Raw genomic sequence first — 7,500 nt, 5'->3', positions numbered from 1 at the left:
TGAAACACAAGAAGAAAGCAATAAACTAGAGCCCCAAAAATATACTAGGAAAGTTTGAAAAGAAATACGCAATGCCGAGAACAGTGCCAGAAGATCACATAACACCTGAGAAGTGTAGAAGTGTTAAAAGTGTCACAGCTACAGTAGTGAAACATGTAGTTTCATTTGCGAGGAAGAACACACTAAGTATATGTACATATCTGGAATTAAAACGCGCGGGGCAGTTAGATAATAAGGCAGATAATCACGAGGTGCCAACGATAGACACTCCACCGCGGGGCGCAAGAGTGAAAGCCGATTAAGCCGAGTCCAAGGAAGCGCCGATGCGGAAGATTCTGTCCGGCCGGAGATTTCCACGGGACGATCCGGTTTGGATGTTCGGGAAGTGTAAATGAATAAGGAGTAGGAATGATGATGATAAGGGATGGGAAGCAAGAGAAAGGCTCAGGGGATGCGGGTGGGAAAGTAGGGAGAAGTAGGGGAGGGAGGGGAGGGGAGGGGTGGGGAGGGAAGAAGGGAGGGAGGGAAGGGTAGGGGAAGGAAGGGAAGGAAGGGAGGGAGAGAGGGAGAGGGGGGAAGGAGGGGAGGGAGAGAGGGAGAGGGGGGAAGGAGGGGAGGGAGGGAGGGAGAAGGAGAGGTGTGAAAGATGAGGAAAGGTCGAAAAAGAAGATAAAAGAAAAATTAACGCTATATACCGGGACGAAAAGGAAGAGAGATAAAAAGGCAAAGGGAAGGAATGGAAAGGAAAGGGAAGGAAAAAAAGGGAAGAGAAGGGTACGCCGGAGACCACAGGAGGGGAACAGGTCGGCGCCGCGGCAGGCAGGTAGAGTTTCAACAAGTAATTAACCCTGGTGGCCCCGGGACTAACTAACCCCTCCTGGATTACGCCGAACTTCATTACAGGCGAAGTCTTCATCATTTCCTTTCATCTCTCTCTCCTGCATCTCGAGAGTGCCACCCACAGGGCCAGGATGTAGTTACGCGGTCGAGGGCTGGCAGTCCCACACATCAAGTTTGAAATGCAAGCACACAGGCGTACACTAGTCAAGCTTTTATAATAACTAGCTCATGAATGTTATTTCGGAAATAAAACTACTAACAACCATATCCATTATCCAATTTTCTTTGCAATTGCAAGTCCAATTTCCGCCTTCCTTTCAAAGCACTATTGGCCCTTGCACACAACCTTCGTAATTTGTAAGGCTGGCATTATTCGCAAGCTTGATATTCACATGAGAAAATCGCCTCACTCTAATTGCTTGTATTTAACTAACGGCATTATCTCGAGCACCCGTGAGCGTGATTAAATACGAGGTCAAGCTTGCACACTCAAGTGCCATTAATTCAAACGTCCTCCCCAAACCGGGAAATTATTTTGTCATCAGGTAAGTCTTCCTGTCTTTTGAATTGCCTATATTTGTTTGGTCTTTATGCGCTTGTTTCTGCTGTGGTTTTGCCTGTTTACACCGGTGTGCTTCGATAAATTGTGCTTTGCCTCGTTTCTTACTCACTCACTCACTTTCTTTTTCACTCATTCACTCATTCTCTCGCTCTTTCACTCTCTCATTCACTCACTCACTCACTCATTATCTCACTTTTTTACTCTCTCATTCAATTCCTAACACACTCATTCTCTCATTCATTCACTTACTCATTCACTCACTCACTCACCCGTTCCCACGTACCCTTTAAAACTCCCCCGCACCCCTCTCTTTCCCTGACATCTTGCAGTCAAAACCTACGTGTCTCCACTTCTCAACCTACCCCCCCCCCACCCCTACCCCGGCCACCCAACCAGCCCTCTACAGATCTTTCGGGTCAAGACCACTCTGGCAAGAACATCACAGATCCTCCTTTCTCGTTCTGCAGCATCCCCCTTGCCCCTTTCTGAGATAAACGCAATCAGTTAAGAGTTCAGTTCAGTGAGGTCTGCGATATGCGATTCATTATATATTCCGGTTGACGCGGTCGACATGTCTCGTACGACTTCCTGGCACTCGGTTTAGGGAATGGCACTTGCTGTGGAAGCTTGCGTTTGTGGCCCTTTGTTCCACTGTGGCATTGTTTCCGAGATCCTGTGTTGTCTAAGCGACTATGTCTGTTTGCGATGACGCAGTCTGTTGTCATGGCGATATGCCATTCTTTGTTGCTACGCCTATATAAAGTTGTCAGGGCTTTAATGTTTTTTTCTATTTGTTTCTTGTCACGAAGTTACCACTGCATTGCCATGTTGCATGCTATGTGAAAGTGCATCTTTAGCACTAATATTAAATTCCTGTAACTCTAGCACCATGTCACCACTGCAGGGATTATCTGGACTGCTGCATCCTGCGCTAGCAATATCAGCGGCTGCGGAATTATTAATGCACCAATATCAATAGCGCAAATCTTTTTTGACGCTGTAACACATTTCGCTTCACGTTCATCAATGCGCAGAGGCGTTTACACTTCGTCTTTCAATTTAACATTTTCATACAGAATAACGTAGTATCGTCGATTACTAAGACGCCATAAATTCATAAGCCAATCTTTTCCGCCGTGTCACTGTAAAGCCGTGTATCATTTATGAGCAGAAAGGCACTTTACTATCACACTTTGGCACAGCCTAGCACTAGCTCAGTCTGTAAGTGGTGTTGCACTTGCACTCACGGCAAGCGAAAGTCCACGTCAGAACCCACTGGCATCAATCAACCTCAGTGCCAGGCATCCCCCACTCCAGCTCCACGGTGGCACCATCAAACTGTCATCCACCATCAGACATTGGCACTCTCAACACTCGCAATGACCGCGACGGTGCCAGAGATGCTGCTTCGTATCCGGACTTCTTACACAACGACGTACATACACAATAACTCCTGTTAAAACTTCTTGTAACCGGATCGCTCTGTGAGGGCGTTGTCAAGGCGCAGCTATAGGCAGCGACTGGGTCAAGTGGCACTCGGAGGGCCAGCTGAGCCTACAGCAAAGCCACTCACAAGCTCTCAGTTCCGTTCTTACATAACAACACCGAGGTAACAACACATGGCACGCCCTCAGAAAGCAAATATTAAATGGAAAAAAAATTGTTTTCATTCACTGCATTTATCATATTTTTCGTAAATATCACACAAACAATAACGATAACAGACACCATTCCTCTCCGTACCCTTCACCTCCACCATAAATCCAAGGGCAACAAACAGAGACCAGGAGAGGATTTGACGCGACACGTGAAGTCACAGAACGAGGCGGAACCGCGGAGTGGCCACGTCCTTCCTTCCCGGCAGTCAGAGTAACACTGTCACTAACGCTCACTCGCGCGCTGAGCTTGGAAGTCTTACTCGCCGCCCGCTCGCCCGCCCGTCCGCCTACCTCAGCCTCTCGCCGTTTCATCTTCGATATTGGCCACTCATTAGACGCCTAAATTAGTAAGGGGGTAATGCATGATCTATACGTATATCTACTTATTTTATAACCCAATGATTTTTATCTTTTCCAGTTCTAGACATTTTAATGAGCTGCGTAGTACTTAAAACAATTTTTTAAATCTATAGAAAATAATGATTACACAGAAGAAAGAAAGGGCGATCGAAGTTCATAGCACGCATCTCGATCCATGCGGAAGTACGGTCGTGTCGCCCGAAACAAACACACACATTAATGTGTCTCAGATCCGTGTCGTAAATCATGCTAGAGGCGAGGCCTACCAGGATAACATTACGGGCGCGTCACGGTAATTAAGGAATACCGCGTGAAGGTTGTGTGGGCGCGGACCTGCGTGTGGAAGGACCTCCCCCACCCCCCACCCCCACCTCTCTACACACCCACACACACCAACCCACCGATACCCGACCATCAGGACACGCCCGCGCCGCTAACTTGGCCTTGGCAGGTCTCAGGTCACTACCCCAGCGCCGCCAGCATCGTGACAACTCACCTCAGCTGCTCCCGTGCATACACGCATATGTATTCATAAATACAGCATATGCATGTTCAAGAATATATTATGAAAACACTACAAAAAGAAGAAAAAAAACTCCAGATGAATGTACAAGCTCAGTATACAGATATGTATGTGTGTATGTGTGTGTGTGTGTGTGTGTGTGTGTGTGTGTGTGTGTGTGTGTGTGTGTGTGTGTGTGTGTGTGTGTGTGTGTGTGTGTGTGTGTGTGTGTGTGTGTGTGTGTGTGTGTGTGTGGTGTATGTGTGTGTGGTGTGTGTGTGTGTTTATATATATATATATATATATATATATATATATATATATATATATTATATATATATTATATATATAGATTATTATCTCATATATATACAGATAGATAGATAGATAGATTGATAAATAGATATATATTATATATATATACATATATATATATAAATATATATATATATATATATATATATATATATATATATATATATATATATAACATAGATGTAGATATTTATCTATCTATCTATCTATCCATCTATATATTACCACTCTGATTTTCATACTACATTTTTTTAATACATGAAAACTAATTACACGCTATGCACGCACGCACGTATACACATATACACAGGCAAACACACAGACACACACACCACCGTCAAGAAACATCTTTCGTTTTCCCTTCCTCTAACTCTTTCGTCACAGCAATTAACAACCTGCAATTTGTGCATCAGTGTCACATCTCTCTCTCCCGCTCATGCAACTGACATCCCTGGAAAATTACGATCTCTTTGTATGTATCACTCATATCCTCTCCCCCGCCTTCTTTACCTCTCGCCTCGTTCCATGTATCACTCTGTTCTCTCTCGTGTTTTCTCCCTATCCATCTTTCTTCTTCTTCTACTTCTCTCTCTCTCTTTCTCTTTCTCTCTCTCGTTTATACTGTGTCGCATCTTCTTTCCCCATCTCTTTATGTCTCCCGCCTCCCTTTATATTGCTTTCTATTCCACTCTTCGAAAACGTCACAAGATTTCACTGTCCTTCTTCAACTCAGAGTTTCTCTCGTGTGGAAGAGACGTAAATGAGTATGAATAAGAGGTTGTTCATTCCCATTTGCACCTTTTGTCACAGTGACCTCTATTCCGTTTCTCTCTACATCATCATCCGATTTTCATTCACTAAACCCTCTCAGGTAAACAAAAGACGCATCTCCCCCTCCCCCCCAACACACCCGTGTCTCCAGACTCCAACACCCCCTTACCCCCTTACCCCTCAACCCCCTTAAAACCCTCTCGCCCGTGCCCCTGACAGCCGTCTTAACGACCATCTCCTCTGCCTTAATAACCCACCACTCGGAACACAACACTCTTTTGTCGCAGCTCATTAACACCTGGCGCCCAATTAACCTCGCGATGTCGCCCTCCTTATCAGCCCCTCCACCCCTATCAACACTAACATCACCCCCCCCCTCTAACCCGTATCCCTCACTACCCCCCCCCCCCATTCAACCAGACGACCTTGGCCTACAGATCTATCATTCTTTATTCGACGTCGATATCGCACAACAATCACGCCACGCTGCGGGCTACACCTCCCCTACTGTATTCTCCGTTTCCTCTTGAAAATTGCCACGAAGGCACTTATCACCAGACATCAGCGTTGGTCCTTGACGTCCGTGATGGGGAAGAGAGAGAAAGAGAGAAAGAGCGAAGGAAGTGGTAAAGAATTGTGTGTTTTTTTTGTTTTTATTTCAGATAGAAGGGAAAATGAAGACAGAAGTGGTGGAAAATATAAAATAGAGGATAGAGGTTGGAGAAGGTGATAAACAGAAATAATTTTTGGCTGAGATACAGATAGATAGGCAAATCGATAAACAAAAAAAAATCCTATGAATTAATGAACAGATAGAAAACTAATATATCAGCTTACTAGACAAAGATGGAGAGATCGAGACCACAAAGAGGGGGAAGAAAAGAGATAAAGATACAAAGAAAGGGGAAAGACACTAACAAGAGAAATAAAAGGCTAAAAGAGAAAACCACCACGCAAAACAAAATTCGAAAACAAAAGCAAGACAAAGACAACAGAGAGAGGTATGTATCCAGAAAAAAATGGAAAAGGTTTTCTGAATCGATGCGCTTTCGAAAATTGAAAAAAAAAATCCACGTGCAACAGCGCGTGCCAAAATAAGAACAAACAAACTCAAAGAAAAAGGCACTCTTGTCATGCCGTCTCCCTCTTAGTCTTACAATCACTATGCTGTTCACACGGCCTATTGCTCTTTCTTAACCTCTCTTCAACTATTTCTTCTGTTCATTTTTTCCTTCCTGGACCCTTGCGTGTCGTGCGATTTTGTTCGGTTTTTCTTTCTTTTTACGTCAAGCTTTTTCTTCAATTGTTCCACTAAAAAAAATACTCAAACTACTTGCGTTTTCTCGATTTTCCCAATATCTCCATTTATTTTTCTTTCTTTCTTTTTCTTCATTTCTATTTTTTCCAATTTCTCTCAAGCTTTTTCGATATTTTTTTCATGTTCACCTTTTCTTTCTTTTCATTGTATTTTTCCCTTTCCTCACATTTACCCCAATCCCTCCCCCCCGTCTTCCCACCCATACTCCCTCCCCCTCCCCCTCGCCTTCCCTCTCCAACCACAACATTCCGTTCATTTTCTTCGCTCTGAACGTATTCATATTTGTTTCGCCATTCCACACATTCTCACTAATTACTAACAACGTTCTAGTCCCCAGCATCTAAGGTCCATTGTTTCTCCGAGACACTTGTAGAAGAGGGAGGAGGAGGGTAGAGGGAGGAGGGAGGAGGGTAGAGGGAGGAGGAAAGGAGGGTGGAGGATGGGGAGAAGGGAAGATGGAGAGAGGAAAGAAGAAGGGAAGGAGGAGAGAGGGAGGGAGGGGAGGCTATTGGGGAGGTGGGAAAGACTTTGGAAAAAGAGGGAAGGAGCGGAATGGAGTGAAGAAGTGGAGGCCGTTGAAATGTTAAAACTAAAGGAATATTGATAAAGGCTGACATCCATAAAATACACACACACATACATACATACATACATACATACATACATACATACATACATACACACACACACATACACACACATATATATATACATACAAAAGCCCACATACATACAGACAGATGTGCTCCTGACCGCAAATTTTCGAAATGGCATCCACGTGAGTACAGGTGCCTGACATAACATGAAAGTGTTATCTGCTCTGTTACTCCATAACGGCATTAATTCTCCCAAATGACTAAACGCAAAATCATGAGAAATACTGTGACTGAAATAATTTCTCGGCCGTTAACCAGGTATAGCTTTTAGTAACCCTGCCATGCCTTAAGAGATTTGCGTGTTAATGTGAAATGTAATCAGTCAAACGTAAGGCAAATCTTTCAGAATTTATCAACGTTGGGTTATGGTGATGCAACATAATACAAGAGCCACATGCAATCGTTAAACTTGCAACAACAACCCTGTCAGTTACTATTCAGCAAGATTAAATGCACAAGAAAACATCCATGCATAACATGCAAAACGAACGATCCTCTGTCACCCAAGACCATACTGG

The 7,500-nt window shown here is 44.1% G+C and overlaps 1 protein-coding gene across 11 annotated transcripts in view; it reads right to left on the bottom strand.

Moving 5' to 3' along the window:
* Positions 1 to 7,500, bottom strand: part of siz (Brefeldin-resistant Arf-GEF family protein schizo) — a 396,560-nt gene that overhangs the window by 178,007 nt on the left and 211,053 nt on the right. For 2 of the 11 annotated variants that reach the window (XM_086551005.1, XM_086551006.1), the window contains exon 1: positions 3,131 to 3,279. The exons of 7 other annotated variants lie outside the window; for them this stretch is intronic. The gene's annotated coding sequence lies outside the window, so the exon portion shown is untranslated. Of the gene's footprint in view, positions 1 to 3,130; positions 3,280 to 7,500 lie in introns of those variants that run through there. 2 more of the 11 variants (XM_086551004.1, XM_086551003.1) reach the window with 2 other exon arrangements.

Source organism: Penaeus japonicus, unplaced genomic scaffold, assembly GCF_977035675.1.
Source record: "Penaeus japonicus unplaced genomic scaffold, GWHDUDI00000001_assembly GWHDUDI00000024, whole genome shotgun sequence".
Classification (NCBI taxonomy): Eukaryota; Metazoa; Arthropoda; class Malacostraca; order Decapoda; family Penaeidae; genus Penaeus; species Penaeus japonicus.
This window is presented reverse-complemented; position numbering and strand designations above follow the sequence as displayed.